Source organism: Vulpes vulpes, chromosome 11, assembly GCF_048418805.1.
Source record: "Vulpes vulpes isolate BD-2025 chromosome 11, VulVul3, whole genome shotgun sequence".
Classification (NCBI taxonomy): Eukaryota; Metazoa; Chordata; class Mammalia; order Carnivora; family Canidae; genus Vulpes; species Vulpes vulpes.
The window spans coordinates 2,909,219-2,931,171 of record NC_132790.1 but is presented as its reverse complement, the minus strand read 5'-3'; the positions used below and the strand labels follow the sequence as shown (position 1 = coordinate 2,931,171).

The 21,953-nt window shown below is 37.0% G+C and overlaps 1 pseudogene; it reads left to right on the top strand.

Annotated features, from left to right (window-relative positions):
• The first annotated feature begins 8,912 nt into the window (after positions 1-8,912).
• On the top strand, positions 8,913-9,653 carry LOC112935017 (RNA transcription, translation and transport factor protein pseudogene; annotated as a pseudogene).
• Positions 9,654-21,953: the final 12,300 nt, after the last annotated feature.

Below are 21,953 nucleotides of genomic sequence, written 5' to 3'. Positions count from 1 at the left end.
CAACAAAAGTTGACTGCATCTTAGATCTGTGCCCAGATCAATGTTCATGGTAAAGAGATTTTTATTCCTGGTTGTCCTCTCAACTTCACAAAGTGACATAAGAGAGAACTAAAAAAAAAAAAAAAAAAAAAAAAAAAAAATCATTCACAGAGATCAGGGATCTATTTCCATGGTTCCACATGAGGGAGCAAAAAAAAAAAGTTAAGATGAAAGGAAAGTAGGGTATAACATCAGCATCTCACTTGGAATTGGTAAGAAGTGTGCAGTAGTTCTGGTAAGACTAGCTGTAGATGTAGCAACTCTCCCTGGAATGAGTCATAAATGATGTCAGGATCCAAGGAAGGCCCAAATGCTACTTTCAAGAGGTAAAGCAAACTCATCCTCTATGCTGAGACCATCACGTTAGAACAGATCACAGAAGCACCAGAGCAACTGTTCTGCAGCCCCGTCACCAGCCTGTGATAGGCTGCATTACCACGATGTAATAAGTTGCATAACTTACCATGTGCTGGGATAAGTTTGGGAAACAAAATTTGTTTTCCCTATTCTTTCTTTCCTCAAAGAAAATCTTCTCCAAAGGAAGTGAGATATCTCCTCAGATTCAGGCTCTACACACCCCTACAAACCAGGGTGATAGGATGAAGTGAAGAATAAAAAAGTACTGACTCTTGGGGATCCCTGGGTGGCTCCGTGGTTAAGCACCTGCCTTCCACCCAGGGTGTGATCCTGGAGTCCTGGGATCGAGTCCCGAGTCGGGCTCCCTGTGTGGAGCCTGCTTCTCCCTCTGCCTGTGTCTCTGCCTCTCTCTCTCTCTCTCTCTCTCTGCATCTCTCATGAATAAATAAAAAAATCTTAAAAACAAACAAACAAAAAAAGTGCTCTTTAAAATCCCCATAGCCAAAAAAATAAAAATAAAAATAAAAAATAAATAAAATCCCCATAGCCTGGGGCATCTCAGTCAGAGCATGTGATTCTTGATCTGTGAGTGGTGACTTTGAGCCTCATGTTGGGGGTAGAGTTTACTTAGAAAAAAAATAAATAAAAAATAAAATTCCCAAAGCCTAATAGAAACAGAGAAGAGTTAGAGAGATAACATTTAATTTTTTAAAAAAAAATATTTAAATTCAATTTAATTAACATATAAAGTGTTTCAGAGGTAGAATTTAGTGATTCATCAGTTACATACAACACCCAGTGCTCATTACTTCAAGTACTCTCCTTAATGCCCATCACCCAGTTACCCCTCCCCTCCAGCAACCCTCAGTTTGTTTCCTACAGTTAAGAGTCTCTTATGCTTTGCCTCCTTCTCTGTTTTAGTCTTATTTTCTCTTCCCCTAGGTTCATTCATCTGTTTTGTTTAAATTAAGTTCCCACATATGAATGAAATGATATGGTATTTATCTTTCTTTGACTGACTTATTTCACTTAATACCTTCAAGTTCTATCCATATCATTGCAAATGGCAGCATTTCATTCTTTTTGATGGCTGAGTAGTATGCCATTGTATATAGACACCACATCTTTATCCATCCATCTGCCGATGGCCATCTGGGCTCTTTCCATATTCTAGCTATTGTGCACATTGCTGCTATAGCTATGGAGTGCATGTGCTCCTCCAAAACACTGTTTGTGTCCTTTGGAGAAATACCCAGTTGTGCAATTGCTGGGTGTAGCTCTATTTTTAAGTTTGTGAGGAACTTCCATACTATTTTCTGGAGTGCTTGCACCACCAGTTTGCATTCCCACCTACAAGAGGGGCTGCCCTTTCTCCTCATCCTCACCAACATTTGTTGTTTCCTGAGTTGTTAATTTGAGCCATTCTGACCAGTGTGAGGTTTATCTCATTGTGGTTTTGATCTGTATTTCCCTGATGTCGAGTAATGGTGAGCTTTTTTTCAAGCCTCTGTTGGACTTGGTATGTCTTTTTTGAAGAAATGTCTGCTCATGTCTTCTGCCCATCTCTTGGCTGGGTTTTTTGGGGTTTTTTGGGGTGTTGAGTTTGATAAGTTCTTTATAGATTTTGATACTATCCCTTTATCTGATAAGACATTTACAAATATCTTCTCCTATTCTACAGGTTGCCTTTTAGTTTTGCTGTTTCCTTTGCTGTGCCAAAGCTTTTTATGAAATCTTGATAGTTCACTTTTGCTTTTGTTTCCCTTTCCTCTGGAGATGTGTCTAGCATGTTTATTTTTATGTATGGTGTAAGAAAATGGTCCAACTTCATTCTTCAGCATGTGGTTGTCCAATTTTCCCAACACCATTTGTTTAAGAGACTGTCTTTTTTCCACTGGATTTTCTTTCCTGCTTTGTCAAAGATTGGTTGACCATAGAGTTGAGGGTCCATTTCCGGGTTCTTTATTCTGTTCCATTGATCTATGTGCCCGTTTTTGTTTTAATACCATATTGTCTTGATGGTTACAGCTTTTTTTTTTAAAGATTTTATTTATTTATTCATGAGAGATAAGGTGAGAGTGAGAAGCAAAGACACAGTCAGAGGGAGAAGCAGGGTCCATGCAGGGAGCCTGATATGGGACTCAATCCCGAGACTCCAGGATCATGCCCTGGGCTGAAGGCAGGCACTAACCTGCTGAGTGGCCCAGGGATCTCCCTGGTTACAGCCTTTTAACACAGTATGAAATCCAGAATTGTGATGCCTCAAGCTTTTGTTTTCTTCTTCAAAGTTATGTGTGGGTCTTCGTGGTTCCATACAAATTTTAGGATAAGACAACCTTAAATTTGCTATGAGATTAGAATTTTGGATTTTTTAAGAGTTTATTTATTTATTTGAGAGAGAGGACAACAGAGAGAGGGAAGGAGAGAGCACTGAGTGAGAGTGACAAGGAGAAACAGACTCCCCACTGAGCAAGGAGCTCAACCTGGGGCTGGATCCTGGGACCCAGAGATCATGACCTGAGATGAAGGCAGACACTTAACAAGCTGAGCCACCCAGGAACCCCTAGAGTTTTGGTTTTTAACACAACCAAGTAAAAATAAAACTATAGGCTCTGCCTGGGATATTTTTAATGAACAGTAAAAATGATCCAACAAAACACAGTTGAGCAATACTAATTGTGTAGAAAGTTATGCACCGTTTTGGTAGAATCCCAATGATATAGTATTTTGACAGTCATTCTGTCCACAGAATGATCTTTCTTTAAAAAAAAAAAAAAAAAAGCTATTTTTTTCTGTTACCTGCAGGATAGAGCACAATGTTTGTTAAAATCTTTCTTAACTTGACCTGTCTATACTTATAATACATATCTTTACAATACATGTCTTAAGATCCATTGTACAACTTTTTGCTACCCAGGCATACTGACTTTAATGATGCTTTGCCTTACATATACCTTTTTTAGAGATAATAGATATAAATCTAAAAAAAAAATCCACCTGAATTAAAGTTGAAATATTCTGTTGGTCATATTGGTATTTGAAGCCTTGAAAAGAAGGAATCTTGCTGATATAAGTACTTTGAATCCTTAATGTACTGAGTTGATAAGACAAAAAAAGACATTGTTAAAGTTGTGAGAAGACAAAAAAAAAAAAAGCATATTTAATTCACATCTAAAAGGCTTGGTCTTTTTTATAGTTTACCAAGAAAGATACAGAATCTTCATGATATTTGAAATACTTCCCTGGAATATAATCTCCAGCATCAACTCATATGATGATCGCAAGTACTTAGTAAAGCTAATCTCTAGAATATACATTACATAATGGACCTATAAAGTAATTATATTGTAGGGAACTAAAAAATTGTAAATGAAACTCATCATATTTATTTTGGTCATCCCACAATTATATGTAATTTTCAAGTTCTTCTATGGATTATAAAGTTTCAGAATTTCTATGTACTTGATTATTCACTTCAGATTTACTTTTTTTTTTAAAGATTTCATTTACTTATTCATGAGAGATACAGAGAGAGAGAGAGAGAGAGAGGCAGAGACACAGGCAGAGGGAGAAGCAGGCCCCATGCAGGGAGCCCGATGTGGGACTCGATCCTGGGACTCCAGGATCACGTCCTGGGCCAAAGGCAGGTGCCAAACCGCTGAGCTACCCAGGTGTCCTTCACTTCAGATTTATTGATAATAAAATGTTCCTACCAGAGAACCATCACTAAAACATATAAATCGTGATTTAATTAATACATGGTATAAATTCTCTACCCAACTCTCATTTCTAGCTCTTCCATTCAAATTACAAACTCCTAGCAACCCTACAATACTGTATTGTTCAGAGCAGTTGTAGTATCTCCACCTATGTTCATCTTTTATGGAAAAAATAGAATAAATAAAATAAAACAAAATAAAGTAAAATACATGTAGAATCATGCCTTTTAGATAGTGAAAGCCTAAATGTATATATATTTATGTATCTGTCCTACTTTCTACATGTCAATGAACACACAGCTGTATGCATGTATAAGACATCCAAGCATATAAACACACAATTTCCAATTTTTCTTGTTTTGTGAAAATATCAAGAGATATTTTGTGAATCTGCCAAAATAATTTAATTTGGGTCTTTATATAGTTGGTTGTAATTTTTAAGAGTTTATTTATATTCTTATATAAGCATAGATCATTAACTAAAAAGAAAAAAAAACCTACATCACTAAATTTATTCACAAGAGTCTCAAAATTGTAACCTTATGTTTCTTTCCAGTCTTTCCTGATATTGACTAAGCCATCATCTGATTAAATCACAAAAAATGTTTACTTCAAAGTGTATCAACTACTGGTTTCTGGTTTCAAATCATTTCCTAGTACAATGGACTATGGTGACCTTTAAAAAACATATTTAATATATTTAATATCATGTTAACCCACAGAGACTGTGCTCTTGTCTTTTTATTGTTAAATCTTGTTAAACCTTGCAGCATCATTCAAAACTAGAGATTTAATAAATGTTAGATAGAAATTCGTGAATGTTTTGGTTCTGTTTGCTGGATTGTAAGCAGTAAATAGCCTTTATTGATTGACAAGTATTGAGCAGGGAAATATTGCTATTTCTAACCTTTTAAAAGATGTAAATGGAAAGACAAAAATGTCAAAGTAAAATGAAGATTTTTATTAAATTTAGCAGGAGAAAAGGAAGACTTGATTTTTATTTAATGCTACCTAGTAAGGAAATTACCTTCCAGGTTTGAGCTTTGTTTCTATTATGTTTAGCTATAGTCAAATTCTAGCTAACTAGTATATTATTAGAGTTAATTATCCACCAATTATTTAAGAGGATTAACAAGCTGGCAAAATATAAATGTATTCCCATAATCAAGGTAAACTGAGGGTAAGTGATAAAGTAAAGTAAAATATCTAGTAAACTAACACATGGATTAGGAATAATTGGAATATTAGCAATATTAGCACATGCACACACAGAAGAGTCTCAAAAGGACGTATTCCTATACACCTTGGCCTCAAGAGAACTGGAACTTAGGCTTTGCTCTTAACATGTCCCTTTCCTTTTTCTAACTCACTGCCCTTTCCCCTGTATAGGGACATGCCAGATGCACGTGTCCCCTTCCTGTCTAACATATTATGTGTGGTATCATAGAAAACGACTTGGTCTTTATCCCGGTTTCTGGGACAAACTCCTAAAACCCTTGTAATGTTATGAGTGATTGGATGATAGGAGACAATTCTAATGAGGCTGCCTTCAAGCGGAGGGACCATTGGGGGCAGCCCGAGTGGCTCAGCGGTTTAGCACCAGCTTCAGCCCAGGGCCTGATCCTGGGGACCTGGGATCGAGTCCCACGTCGGGCTCCCTGCATGGAGCTTGCTTCTCCCTCTGCCTGTGTCTCTGCTTCTCTCTTTCTGTGTCTCTCATGAATAAATAATAAATAAATCTTAAATAAAAAAAAAAAAAAGGAGGAGCCATTGGGCAGCTTCAAATGGGAGCCACCCTCAAGAGAGATGAAGGTCTGATTAAAGAGTTGGAACCTTTGGCCTTGCCCCCTGACCTTCAGAGAGAGAGGAGAGAGTTAGTGACTGGAAGTTGCATTAATCACCAGCCACCAATGATTCCATCAACGATGCCTATGAAATGAACCTCCTTTAAAAAATAATAATGATAACAGAGTTCAGAGATCTCCCATGTGGTGAACACATGGACAGAGTGGCCTACCTTGACAGGGCAAATAAGCTCCCTATCTCCCCTGCATACCTTATCCTATGCATCTCTTCCTGACTTGTATCCTTCATCATAAACCAGTAAATGTGTGTTTCTTTGTGTTCTGTGAGCCTTTCTAGGAAATCATGGAACCCAGAGAAGGCAGTGTAGGAACCCTCAATTTGTAGTTAGCAGAAAATAAGTGTGGGTGGCCTGGGAACCCCATTTGTAAACAGTATCTAAAGTGAGAGAATTCTTATGGGACTGAGCCTTTTAACTTATGGGGTCTGACTAACTCTGGGCACTTAGCATTAGAACTGAACAAACTAAATTGTTAGATATTCAGTGTCAGAGAATCAGAGAATGGGAGCACTGAAGAATAGGTGGTTGGTGTCAAAAGACACTCCAAACTACGAGTTTTATACTAAGGAAAATATTTTACAGGCTTTTGGACTCTTCAGTCACAGACAGCAACTGCCTTTGGAATACACAGGGGTCCCACTTCACTAGCACCACCTACTTAGGTATTTTAGAATATACATGAAGAGGAAGGAGACATTGCATTTTAGGGGTTCTTCTTCCTCTTCGGACCAGGCATTTTATTGGAAGATTTCCAGGAGGGAATCAATTTTAATACTTTCAATAATATCAAGTTGTGTTTTATTATATTTTATTATGTGGGGAATTAAATATGAGACCCAGAAAAAATGAGGAAATACGTAATCAAGAATAATGAAGTTGTGGTTGGGACTTTGGTATGTCTAATAACAGTGCAGTAAAAGATTGTGTGTGATAAGATAATGTATCCGTCCCACCATTCTCTCTTCTGCCTCAGAAACTGTCCTAAGTCATGGAATAGCAAAAAGCATTCCTTTATCCACAAATTCATTTGCTCATAGTCATAAATGTCCTTACCTGCTATACATCAATCGAAAAAGGGGTTCTGATTTGATTAACCCAGCGATAGAAAAAAAGGCCATTATCCATGTTAGATAAATGACAAATATAGTATAGGCAGATGCTGTACCATAGTCCCAAGGAAAGTGTGTCAGTTTTAGCTTCAATGGAGAAGTCTAAAGGTCGACTATAGGATGTGTGTTGTATCAGCCAGACAGGAGACTAATCTCAATGGATTTACAGTCCTTCCTAACATGCCTTCATTACGTAAGCATTTCAACAGAGGCATCTTAATTATGGCCAAATTAAATTATGCTATAGGGTAGTCAAATGGGTAGGGAGACCCTGGCTTAAATATACTATTTACCAAATCTGGTGTGAATGTCCAATGACTATCGTGATTATGTGCCTTGGAAAAGAACTGGAACTCTCAAAAGAATGAACAATTCACGACTTATCTTTAGTTTTCTTGTGCCAGCATCCCTTTCTCTATTTCTTTCCATGTAACTCACTGTTTTTTACCTGGTCCCTTGATGGATATTTTCCTGTAAATAGTACAACAGATGAAGCCTTAAGGTCAACATCTATGTTATTTGTTTTATGTATTTCAAGAGAATGATAGCCTGTTTTTAACGATGCAATTTTGATAGAAGGACAACTTATTTTGTTTCTTGATTTTTTTTTCTTTTCAATTGCTAGTTTCCCATACCTTTGTCTTTTCTCCCTTGTTAGTCATTTTGAGCATAGTTAATAATGCAGCTCTGGATAAAGGGAATCAGCAACCCTAAGCAAGCTCTGGAGAGTTTTTTTCTGTGTTTCCCAGTCACCTATTAATATGGAGCCATCTTGCAATGATGTGCCACCTCACCTTAACAGAAGCATGGGAGGTGTAAATAAAAATGCCTAAAACTGCCTTTTTTTTTTTTTTACTCTTGTAACCAATTAGTAAGTAAGCACTAAATATACACTTTTATATTTAGTACTAAATTTTTAAAAGTGTAATGAATATATAGAGGGCAACTAAAATAATAAATACTAAGAATATATTCACTGTTTATACTATCAAAGAAATGTTTATTGAAACAACTTTGAATTAACAATATTAAAATAAAAAAAAAATACTAGGGGCATCTGGATGGTACAGTCAGTTAGGTGTCCAAATCTTGGTTTCAGCTCAGGTCATGATCTCAGGGTCTTGAGATGGAGCCCGCATTGTGGTCTGTCCAGCCAGGAGTGGCTCGAGATTGCCTCTCCCTCTGCCCCTCCTCCTGGAAATCTCTCCTCTCTCTCCACCTGCTCTTCTTCCCCACTCTCATCTCTTCTTGTCCCTCTGCCCCTCTCCCTACTCCCTCTCCCTCTGCCCCTCCTGCTCCTGCTTGCTATCTCTAGAATAAATAAATTAATATTTGAAAATAATATTAATAATAATAAAATACTATCAATAATTATAATACTCATTGCAAAAAGTTGTAATAAAATTGAAGAATAGATATAGTACTACTGATATTATAAAGTCGTGTAAACTTTTTAAAAGACAAACTGCTACATGGCAATAGTCATAAAACATCCCCCCATGCATTTTACTATACACTTGTAATTCAACAGAACTCAAAATAGTTAATGCATAGAGATGCTCATCCAGGTATTATCTATTGTCAAAAGGGAAGACAAATGACTGGAAGCGACTAGAGTGCAGAGTATTAGTAATTAGTATTAGTGAAACTACAAACTTATCACCCTGTCGTCATTAAGTGTGTAAGTAACATGAAGACTAATGGGACTCAAGGTACCATTCTGGAAAAATCATGTGCAGGTCTTGTGCATCCCAGGTGCCAGCATTGCCTGCTCCTCCTGGCCTCTCTTCTCCCGGCCAAAGCCTGGGGACCAGAGCGGGGACCATGTTCTGACACAGGCTGGTGGCCCTCAATTACCACAAGCCTAATGGCTTCAACTGCAAAGATGAAACAGAATTTAGAAACCTTAATGTTCGGCTTGAAGACTAGAAAATCACATACTATGAGACTGAAGACAGAAGTGATTTAAGAAACATTCACAGCACGGACTGGCCCAAGTTCCTGAAAAGTATCTCAGAGATGTGAACTGTCTTTCCAAGATTCAAGATCTGACAAGAAGCAAATGACTGGCTTTTTGGTTTAGATGTTAGACTTGAATATGGAGACAATGCTGAAGAATACAAGGAGTTGGTACCTGATAATACAAAAGATGCTGAAATGCAGCTAAAAATGCAGAGCCACTGATCAATTTGGATGTAAATAATCTCGATTTTAAGGCTGGCGTAATGGCTTTGTCCAGCCTTCTTCAGATTCAGCATCATGATTACCCAGGAATGCTTAAGGCAATGCTTAAGGCAATTCGCATTTTGGTCTGGAAGCTCCTGACAAAGGAGGCAGTTGCTAAAGCAAATCAAATAAAAGAGGGCTTGCCTGTTGTTTAAGACAAACGTTTCCCTGGTTTTGACAGAGGAGATGCAGTTCTTAAGGAAGCTGCTCAAATTCTGTGGTTGCTGCATATGGAAGAGCTGAGAGCTACAGACAAAAATTCATGAAGCTATAGTAGCTGTTCAGGCAATTACTGTTGATCCAAAGACAGACGGCAGACTGGGGAAAGTTGGACGATGAACATTTTATGATTTTAGCTCCTCACCTCCTTGGCACAGTTGGGAACCCTGCATGTGTTTGGAACTCTGGCATGTGTTTGGAAATCAAATGTCACATTTTTGAGGGAGAGATCCTAGAATGTTGACTTTCTAGAGATTTACCATCGTTGCTTTTTTAAAATAAAGTGCAGGAAAGTGGAAAAAAATAAAATGTTACAAAATAATAAAATATATACATAAAATAATATAGCATATATACATAAAATGTTGTAGTTGTACAATGGATGCATCTATAGAGGCTTACCAGGAACCAGACACTGTGCTGAGCCCTTTTTTATTTTTTATTTTTTGTGCTGAGCCCTTTATGCAGATTATCACAATTAATCCTTACAACATGTTACAGACATCAACAATATTTTGTCCCTATTTATCAGACGCTAGCGATTATAGCTGTTACTGTCATGATGAGAACTAAGCCAATCTGACTTTCACAGGTGTGGGTTCTTTTTGGGTGAGATTGGTAACTTATTATGACTATATTTCTCTGTCCTAACAGATTCACTACCATCTGGTATGTTTTAATGAGATTTAAATTTAGCTTGAATTTTGTTTCACCTGGAGATATTTATCAGTGAGAAGGTGTACACACCTATACAAACATATACACACAGAAGTTCCACATCCTCTTCTTGTAAAACAAGTCTCTGTTCTCTTTTTTACAGAACATGGAAATGTCCTTTGAATAATAAGCAGATGCAACAATACTATAATGGTAGGTTTAGCAAATTTTCTGGTCTTTTCGGGGAAGAATTACCTCTAAGGTAATCCAATCAGATCCAGTCTGATTCCAAAGCAAAGAGCTCCACTCTAAGGATCTAGGAAGTTATTTGGATTTTTTTTGGCAGAAGTCTCTATAAAACCTTTATTAACCATCCACATATCTTGACTACCAGAAATCTCTCCACAGAAAATTATTTCTCATGTCATTTAGTAATTAAGGAACAGTCAAGTTAAGACCGTATTGTCCAAATTGAAGACTTTTAGTATGCCATCCTGGAGAATGCATAACTGATTAAATAGCTTCAAATATTAAGTAATTGCCCTGAAGAACAGATTGGAACTGACATAGACATATATATCGCACAACTTATACTAAAGTGTTTCTAAAGCAATAGTTTGCAATTTGACTTACCAATTATTTTGATTTACAATTATTACTCTGCATATGAACGTATAAAACGTAATTATAAACCAAGTCCAAGGCTGTTGCGGCAGGGAAGAGGGAGTGTACCTATAACACCTAAAGTAATAGAATAAATCATTGCTGCACAGTTTATGGGACTTATAAATCTCTGCTAAAAGTCCTCTTTTATTACAACTCTAACTCTGGGGAACTGTGGATGAGATACTTCAGGCAGCAACTACAGGTATTTTTGGAGAAAACTCTCCTAAGTTTCAGTCTCATACAAAGTTGTACAATATCTCATATGAACCAGAATAAGCAAAAAACAATACATATCCCTGATGAGCTATGACAGATGAAGAGATTGGGGCATCTTCACAATGAGTCGGGGCTCCAAAAAAGTTAGCCACTTCAAAGCAAAGTGATATAAGAGCCAGGCAATTAATGGATAATTTAGAATTAAGACATATTTTAGATGAAAGAATCTGGATGTTTCCCCTCTTAGCTATTTGCCGTTGCTATATTCTATATGGGTTTCACCAATTCTCTTTTGAGGCTACATCTCACTTATACCAACTCTCTCATGAGGAACACATATAAAATACATGTTTGCATTAACGGTTAATCCTAAAACGGGGATCAGTTATTCTCACAGTCCTTTGTAGTGATTTTATTTTTTTTAATAATTCTTCTGTTGTTAGAGGAAACATATTCATGTAGCTTCAGTTCTTTATTTTTTAAAGCTTTAGTTATTTATCTGAGAGAGAGAGAGAGAGAGAGAGGATATGCCCTCTTAGCAAGGGAGAGGCGGAGGGGGAGAGGGAGACAGAGAATCTCCAGCAGACTCTACGCTGAGTGCAGAGCCTGTCTCAAGGCTGGATCTCAAGACCCTGAGATCATGACCTGAGGTAAAATCAACCGTCAGTCGCTCAACCAAATGGGCCACCCGGGCACCCACATGGTGGTTTTAAATAGCCTCATGCTAAACAATCTCTTCTGTATTTGAAAGATACATATTTAAATTGCCACTTATTAAAGGCATCAACATTCTAGGATCTCCAAAGAGGGACAGACAGGCAGTGTACTCCTTGTACAGTCCTCTTTTATCAACCTTTTCCCACTTTGGCTCTTCCTTTTACTACATGACTGAGCGAATGATAAGGGAAGTGGCACTCAGCTGGCCGGTCTAAGAGCAGCATTTCAGTCATGTGGGTGGGTGCGTGGGGGGGGGGGGGGTGTCTCAAAGCTGCACATGTCCTCTCTTCTCCCTTCCCCTTTCCAGAGCATCAGGCTCCTGGCCTCATTCCCACTGCATGGAGGCATGGAGGAGGTATTATAACAATCTGAGTTATCTGTGTTAAGTACTACAGATTAAATAAGCCTCTAAACCCTACGTGTCCCCACTCTCATCCAGCTGAGCGAGGCAATGCCATGGTCCTGGATTACTGCAGGACCTCAGTGTCAGCGCTGTCAGGGGCCACGGCTGGCATCCTTGGACTCGCCGGTCTCTACAGCTTCATCTCCTACCTGCTGGCCTCCGTCCTGCTCTCTCTGCTCTTAATTCTCAAAGTGGGAAGGAGATAGAGCAAGTATCTGAAATCATGAAGACCTTTCCTTACAGCAGGTCTCAGGGGAGGTCTCTTTACTTTTATCCTGTTCTGAAGATCCTCTATGGCATGGTGCACATCTGCATGGGGGCAGGGGATGACTTTAAAAAAAAAAAAAAAAACCTGATTGGGAGGACTGTCGCCAGAAATCAACATCATGTAAATTTAGTTTTTAAATTGTTGAATTTGCTGCTTGTTCTCTAAAATTATCATTTATATCAGAAGACAAAGAACCTATAACATTATTCAGATTAAATGAAGCATGAGACCAAAAAAAAAAAAAAAAAAAAAAAAGAATGATTTAACTAATTTGGTTAAGGAGAAAGTATTTGAGGTTATTTTTTTGAGGTTATTTTTTTATTTTTCCTTAAAATATTTTTTCTCATATATGGAAACGCAGTAATAAAGTTGTTAAAGTTATATTGCCCTATTCTATTCCATAGAAAAGCTGTGATTTTCCAAAGATTCTTGAACCATATTATAAAGCTGATGGGTGGTTTCCCACTTTATGTCAACTGCACGTTACCTACTGGCAACACAGTGTGGTGTCGTAGGCAGAGGATTTCATGCTAAAGGCTAGGTTTGGAGTCCTGGCTTTGCCACTTATTAGGATGGAGGAGCCACTTGTTCATTTTTTTTCCTGCCTTAAATATCTCATTTGTAAACTGAGGATAGTAATGATCTCTATCTCATGGGGATGTTGTTAGAATTGAATGAGAAAAATGTATGTAAATTTCTTAGCCACAAGCAATCCCTCAGTGTATCTAAAAATAATAGAAAGTAAAAACTTCAGAAAACAACCTATGCTCTTGGCTCTGTAGTTGGTAGTTATTAAAGTCATTCCTCTGGTTATTGTGGTTGCAAAGCACATATATAACCATATCAAGTAGAATGTCCTTCATTAATAACATTTAGTAGAGAACATCTCTGCTGTCCTTGAATTCTAAGTGCAGAAGTAACATGAACTAAAGCTTGTAGAGTCTTCACATCTCATTAGCATTCCTTTTCTCAACACGGTTCTGCAATTCATAAAGTACTCTACTCAGCAAGTCCAGAAAATGTGAAGCTTTGCCATTTCCCATTTCAAATATAATTTGTATTTATGAATGCATTTATTTTGAATTTACACTTCATTTTCTCTAAACCAAATTATTTGAAGCCTGCTACAAAGCAGACATTATGCAAAATAGAACTAGAAGGGATAAAAGTCTAATAAAAAGCATGAAAAGTGAGCTAGGACATCAGAGATGCTCCCAGACCCCTTCCCTGGGGTAGGTGGTGATTACAATGTTCATCACTGAGAAGCCACTTTATAGGTTGTTGGCAGTTAAAGAACGTAATGGGGACATTTAATGTATTGTTCTAATTTCCTAAAAAAATGAACACGATTTAACCAGGATCTTAATAGACAGGAAAATAGAAAATTGATCGGATTAGGGTAGAAGTGAGAGTGATTGTCCCTCAGTGAGGTTCAGTCTTCTTTCCCATACATTGGCTCATCTGAAATTCAGTTTCATAACTTACCATTGTTCAATGGCTTTGATAATGGGGAATTATAGTATTAGCTATTAAGCATTTAGTATGTGTCAGAGACTTAGTGCTACTGCTAGGGCACTATTCATCTTATAGTCCCTATAAATTGTTACATGCAACTTTTTTGGTCCTGACAGGTAGCAGGAAGATGTCTCAAGGAAGGGAAACTTTTCTAATTCACACATATAACCACACATGCACGAAGCATCATGTAGGAAAATGGTGGCTCCACATTACACTTAGATTGTAAAAGATGTTATCCATTATGTCCTCACAACAACCCTCTCTGAAAGGATAGCATCCTCATTCCACAGATAAAGAAACTTAGGATCAGAAAGACTGAAATATGTGCAAGGTTATAGACTAATCACTAACAAACCCAGAAGTAGAACCTAGGTCTATCTGATTCCAGTCATAGTTTCTTTTCACTTTTTCTTACCAGAAATTCCAAATCCACATAGAATCAACAAAATATTCATCACTTCCACAGCTATCAACATTCTTTCATTCTTGTTTTATTTTTATCTTCACATATGTCTTATCTCATAATCAACTGTTTTATAATCATAGTTCTCCACTAACTAGAGGAACATGGAGTTGTTATCAGTCACTGATACAGTAGTGTGAGTAAGGCTCATGATTATTTAGTTTACCTCCAACACATACTGAAGGACTGAAGACTTGAGGAATAAACAGCAATGTTCATAGTTCTTTGTTATACACGTAGCGCAGCACGTAGCAGCCCCTATAGAGGGGGGCTGTCTCAGCAAAGATAATATTATGAAGAGATTATAGTCTCAGTAGAGGTCAATGTGAAAACGCATGTTACATTTACTTATACAACGTGGTTACATGTTCCTAATTCACATAGTAGGATTACTTTTACAGGACAGCTGATCAATACAATACCCACCACATTTTTAAAGGCCAATTTTCTTAATACAATGACATGTGGCTGGGTAAAATCACTTTGTCAGTAGCATGCAATGCCCAATATTTATTTTTGACGCATCTGCATTTTTATAACTTCATCTATAATTGTCTATTTTCATTTTAAATCAGCTTAGTGTTGAACAATTTAGGACTTGATTTGTCAATGTTTTGTAAGCACAAAACATATATTTAAATACTAAGAACTATGCTTAGTAGGTGTAATCTGAACTTGAAGATCTGAATCCCATTCACTTGTGATTTGGCTGCAAAATGTACAATGCATAGAATTTCATGATCCATTGTCTTATGATTGCTTTTACATTGTGAAGAAACTCAGAATTCTAGAAATAATAACATTTCCCTAAAAATATGATCAATGATCTCATTGAAATAGCCATAGCTATATTATGTAGCACATCACACACTAGCATTCACTAATCCTCCTTATGATGCATTTAAACTTCACAAGAAATCTAGCACTTCTTTGTTATTTATAAGCATCCCTTTTCATTGATGAGGAAACTAAGATGAAAAAAAAAGCATAAGACTTATTAATGGTCACGTATCTAGTAAATGTTAGAAAACTTTAGCAGGAAACCAACTGAAGTCTTTCTAAAATTAGATCTCTTACTGTGTTGCCTCTCTTTATTTTCATTTTTGGACCAATTATCAAACCATATACACGAAATTGTGAAATACACATTATACCTGTACACACTACGATCCATTTCCATTGCAACCACTCTACTTCAGGTCAGCCTTATCTTTATCTGAATTATGCATATGGAATTCTAAATGCTCTGTTTCCTGTTTTTTCCTTTTGGGCTGTTCCAAAAATGGCCAAGTCCTAAAGCATAAATCTAATGATGCCATTCTCCTTTTCAAAATATGTCAGTTTGTTGCCTTTTCTTTTAATGTATTTAAAAGATTTTATTTATGTCTTTGAGAGAAAGAACACAGTAGGCAAAGGGGCAGAGGGAGAGGGAAAAGCAGGCTCCTAAGGTGGGCTCAATTCCAGGACCCTGGGATCATGATCCGAACTGAAGGCAGACACTTAACCGACAGCATCCCTATTCATTGCCTTTTCAATTGTCAGTGTCAGGGGTGGATGCTAGAATTGAAGAGTGTCGAAAAATTCTTAATAAAAAAATTGGAATATTTACTAACATACTTGAAAAAAACACTTTCATACCATGACATCAAAAACTTTTAAAATTTTTCTATATAAACTTTCCTCCACATATCAGACAAAGTATCCATAGTTTTGATTATCTGCTCTCAACCTTAAAAACAAAATAGTCAATTACTTCACCAACAAAAGTGAGTTTATTCAGGAATAGGCAAGGAATTGAAATTTGGGGCATGTAAACTACGGAGAACCATAGCCAAGTCTGAAGACCACAGGAAAAGGGCTTGCTTTTATGGAAGAAAGGAGAGGATTGGGAGGAGCTATTTGGCTTAAAGTTCCCTTGGAGGAGAATGAGAGTTTGAGTTGTGGTGGCTTTTCATTGGCAGGTTTTCTTGGCTGGGCTGTTGCTGGGCATGGAGAAAATCTTCATTCTTGCCAGGTTATGTAAAGTCTGCTACTTCCTACAGGTTTATGTAAAGTAAGCTGCACTAAGTGGTTCCTGAGTGAGAACCCTCCCTCCATTGCTTTCCAACTCCATTTAGAATCAGGTTTCCTTTTTATTCATTTACACATTACTTTTTCTTTCTTTTTTCTTTTTTTCTCTCTCTGAGGTTGTACTGGGAAACACTCAAAAGAGGCTTACAGGCATCTGACACTACTAACTCAGCTAAATGAACTTCTTTTACTTGTCTTTTCTCTTTCTCCAATTTCTAAGTGTAGAACTGTCCTGGGAGAGAGGATCATTGTACTTGAGGTATGTGATATTCTTCTTTTCAAAGACAGAGAATGAAAAGTACAGATCCTTGCCAAAAACTTATGTATGCCTTTTTCAAGCTTGAATACAGGCAATTATAAAGGCTTTACCTGGAAAGCATCCTTCAGAAAGCTGCCCTCCCCACACCGGATTTGGTGCATAGCCAATGCTAGTAGGGAGTCTCGAAGGGGAGTTGTAGTCAAGGACTCAAGCCCTTCTGGCTGGTTATTCGCTTTCTCACATTTGCACTCCCAGCCCAAAGACCTTCTATATAGAACTCGGGCCTTATCACTCCTTTTTGTCTTTATCCCTCCACCAAAGTGCTCTCCCTATAGCGATTATCCACTCTGATTCTTTCCAGGTTTATACTACCTCATAAAAAGTAGTGTAATTTAGACTATGTCATCATCTCCCAGAAGCATGCACACATGCATACACATAGCATATGTAGCATTGAACACAATTTAAGTGTGTGAAGTAGATTAGGAGACATTTCATTAGATCATTACCATGCCATAAAAATCATGGCATTTCATTTGTTCTGTGAAAACATAAACTTCTCAAATAATTTTTAACCTCAAGAACCTATAAAAAATAAGTAGTTGCAATCCTATTACCATCAATTTTCTACAGAGTTTAAAATCTCTGAATATATCACCTATATTGGACAATATACCAAACTACTGGAGGAAAAAAACAGCACTGGGTGACATGCGTAATCGATAAGACTGTGTCAGACCATTGAACCAAAAGATTCCTCAAAGATTTAGTACTTAGAATGACAATCTACCAACCCACTGAGCCATTTCTACAGTGACATAGGTGGTATATCAAAAATTTAAACCCACTCATCCTTACTGGCAATGTAATAGAAGCTAGAATCGGATGAGAGATCTCTTCTATCTTGCTTGCAGCTATTTATGCTCTGCTTTATTACTTGTTAAGAGCCAGAAGCATCACTGAGAACAATCAGATGTTCATCTCCTCTACAAGAAACCTAATGGCTGTTGTGTCAGTCTGTTCAGATTTCTCCCCTCTGACATGCTGAGAAATGATAGCTGGAAGACTGAGAAACGCAAACTCTATACATACATGGTAAAGAAACAAAATAAAGAAGAAAAGTACTGTGCTGAGAGAAGATTGAACAATAATATGAACACTCTTCCAAATGCACATATTTTGCCTGACAGGTCTAGCCCCCGTGAAAATCTGAAGTCTACAGTGTCTGTCCCATATTTGTTCCCAAGCTTATAACTCGTCTTTTCTCTCAGTGGAAGACATTGACCCATTATTCTCTATGAACATTTGATATTCTTTTTACTGACAGAAGATATTTTATTTGTTTCATTCTCAACCAATGTTTTCTCTAAACAGTAAGCCCTTCAAAAAAGTTGCTGTATTGATTAAAGCCACGTATTAATTTTGATAGCTCACCTGACTTTCTGTTTTGTGGGTGCTGTGTTATAGGGTTGTTCCTACAGAACGTTTAGCAAAGAGGGATTAGGGAGAAAAGAACCAGGCGAGTTCCATCTTAAATATCCACTAACACACAGCACCTAATCACGGTGCTCCCATTACCTGAAAATGACTTGTGTTAGTTATTTTTTAGAATACTTACTACTGGCTAGATGCTGTTTTACCCTGCGGGAGAGCAGTGAACAAAAGAGACGTGATCTGTTTCCTTATGAACATTATGGTACATGTGTGACTATAGAAATTAGACATTTAAAAAGTTACAAGTTGAAAAAGTTATCTGCCGACGTTGAAGAAGCATCAAGATTCTTCATGGAATACATCCCCATTCCAGTGTTTAGGGTCAAGGCGTCTTCTGGGAGGAATTGAGATTTCAGTAATATATGGGATGTGTATTAGCTAGTGAAGAATGATCCTGATAGAAAATCAACATATGTTAAGATTCTGTGGTGGAAAGAAATTGATATAACTGAGAAACAGAAAGACAAAACAAAACAAAATGTGTGTGCATGCCCGTGCGTGCGTATGTGTGATTAGATCATGGAGTGGGAGGTCAGGGCAGGCAGAGGCATAAAGCAATGTGAAAGATTTTGACCTTTAGACAAAAAGCAATGGGGAACTACTGAGAACCTCTAAATAAAGAATCTGTGGTGTGGAAATTGGATTGAAGGAGGATAGTAAGGAGGACAGGAGATACCAGAAGTGGCTATTGTAAGAAACAGAAGAGATGATAGGGGCTTAACCTGAGGTGGTAGCAGTGGGAATGCAGAGAAATAAACACATTCAAGACATATTTAGAACTAAAATTTATGGGATATTATAATTGATTAGATACAGGGATGAGAAAGAAGATATCAAAGAAAACTTGAAGATTTCTTAGCTTGAATAATTACTGCTGCTAAAAACAACTAATTTTTTACCTAGGTTAAAAAAATTGATTGTGAAATCATATTCAAAAAATAAAAACCTTATTCTGTGTCGAGTTTTACTGTAATTGAAGGGTAAAAGCCACAATTAAAAGAGGGAAAAGTCGGGTTTTCTAATGCTATCCAGCCTTTTCTTCTGTGTTTGGATGCAGACTGAACGTAATTGAATATAAGCAGTCTTCAATAAACATATATTTTCAACAAAAGTAAGCAAGTCCTCATAAATTCACAGATTCCAGATTTATTCACCAAAAGCAAAGCTAGACAGATGAAGTTAATCATGTTGGAAGCATTCCCTAAAAAAGGACTCTCATGCTAGTAAATACCATGAGTGTTCTATCAGATCCATTATTAGCTTGTTTACAAGAAGATCTGACCAGGTCACTTTTCTTTCCTGGGCCTCCCACAGGAACAGTAGAGGATGGATTGCAGCCTTTTTGCTCTCTCTTTCCTCCCCACTGTGCATCGAAATTTATACGAAGTATCTATTTTACTTCACAACCAATATATACTAGAAAAAAATAACCACATTTCCTTTCCAAATTCTAGAGTATTTTATACTTTAAAAAAATGCATTAGAAATATTGTCTTTAATGCTAACAACAACCATACGCAGTAGGTAATAGTATTTTAAGGACAAAAGCACTGATATCTAGAAAAGTTGCATAACTTACCAAGGACCGTCTGACTCTAATTTCTATATTCTTTTCTCTCTACCACAGTGCCCCTTCAATATTTTTTAGACAGTAACTTTAAACCAGAGAGAAATGCAAATACTAAATTGTATACTTTTGTCAAGTTTGCGATGGATATATGTGAAAGAAAAAGAAATGCTTGAATGAAGGATTTAATTTTATTTTAATGGCCATTTCAAGAATTAAGAATCTGCCATTTGCTTGTGTGGCAAAAGGAATATTTTTCAACTGGGAATAGAAACACTTATGAATTAGGAATAACTGGATTATTGGAAAAGACATATAAATAGCCAAAAGCAGAGTGGTCATCTTATTCTAATGTATCAAGAACTGCATTAAATAGCAAGCAGGAGTACCTGGCTGGCTCAGTTGATAGAGAATGGGACTCTTGATCTCAGGGTTCAAGCCCCACTGGGCAAGGAATAGAGTTTATTTTAAAAAAAGGAAAATAAACTACATTAGAGTGTTTTATGTGAAGAGTGTACATTGTAAAACTACAGGCAAAAAATCGATGTTTCATGGATCATTTGAAATTCTCTTCTGAGAGGGAACTTTTATGAATAAATAATCTCTATATACAAGCGAATATGTCCCCAAACCATATGGTTTTACAAACCTTCTGGACTAATATATTCAATTTCAAATTTATCAGGACAAAAGTGATTTATGGATTATTAACAAGCTTCTCTAAATCATAGACTCTGTGTAGTGTTGAGATCTGACCCAAGACTTTGGAAAATCCATATGATGCTTAACCCAGACTTGCAAATGCCTCCCAGAAACAGCGTCAGACTACATGAGATCTCATCCATCCCCAGTATCCTTAGTAATGGAAGCCTCCAGGGATCTAAATGGAAAACTCCTAAGGGAAAGATTCCATCTTCACGGATGGAAGCAAAACCATGTTTGTTTGCTTGTTTACCTTACACGTCTATAGACTGACCCTCTACGACTGACCTCCCCCCATCATGCTAACAGACACACGTGATTCCTCCCAATCATCCCTGTGGCCTACTTTCACACTACATGTGAGGCCATTTGCAAAGCCTGTACTTCTGCCTGTTTAGTTTATTTGAGGTTGTTCACTGTAAGCAGGTGATATTTTTGGCAGCCATCACTCTCATTTTCTTATCACCCAGGATTTTAGATTTTCCATAAGCTGAAGCATAGAAAACAGGAAGAAAATACAATTTTCCATTGACATTTTTATCCCACCTAAGTACAATTCATGGAACAAACTTAAATGTTAAAATTATGAACAATATTCACAATATTTAAGTAAGAAACAAAAACAAGCTTAAGTTAGAACACAGCACTAGAACTCAAAACTTCTCACTGGACCTTGAGATGATTTTTCTTTCAAGGTAAAGAATCCCCTAAGGGTGAGAGAAATATAGTTTGATTGTGATTCATTGAATAGTATTATTAATCTCTATTTATTCTAGTACCAAGATCTCTCCTCTCTTTCTCCCTGCCTCAGAATTTTGGAAAACACTTTAAAAAATTTACTAAAGGAAAAGCTAGCGTCTACCTAGGGGTACAGAAAGCTGGAATGAGAGTCATATCCACTCATAAAAAAAAAGGGAGCACCAATTTCAAATGTAAGACTTTTATAAGATGACTAAGGTCTGAGAATCTTATGTATAACACAATGACTACAGTTTAAAATGCTGTGTTATATAATTGAAATCTGCTAAGAGAACAAAACTTAAATGTTCACACATACACAAAGGCAAATACGTGAGGTTGTGTTAATTTAATGAGAGAGAATCCTTTCACGATGCATATCAAATTATCACATATATTTTAAATATCTTACAATTTTATTTGTCGATTATACTTTAATACAGCTGGGAAAAAAGCAAGACTTTTAAGTAGCTGAGGTTACAGAGTAAACAGCTGGCACAAAATACGAGGAGAATTACTGTGTCCAAGGACAGAGAAAACATAAGCAAGTATGACCTAGGGTAGACGCAACTAGGCAGCTAGAACCAGAGTTCAAATAGAGTAACTGACAAACTGGCGAACGTCAAGTATGGACTGGCAGGATCACTGAAAGCCTGGGTTGTTGCAGACAGTGGGGAGATTT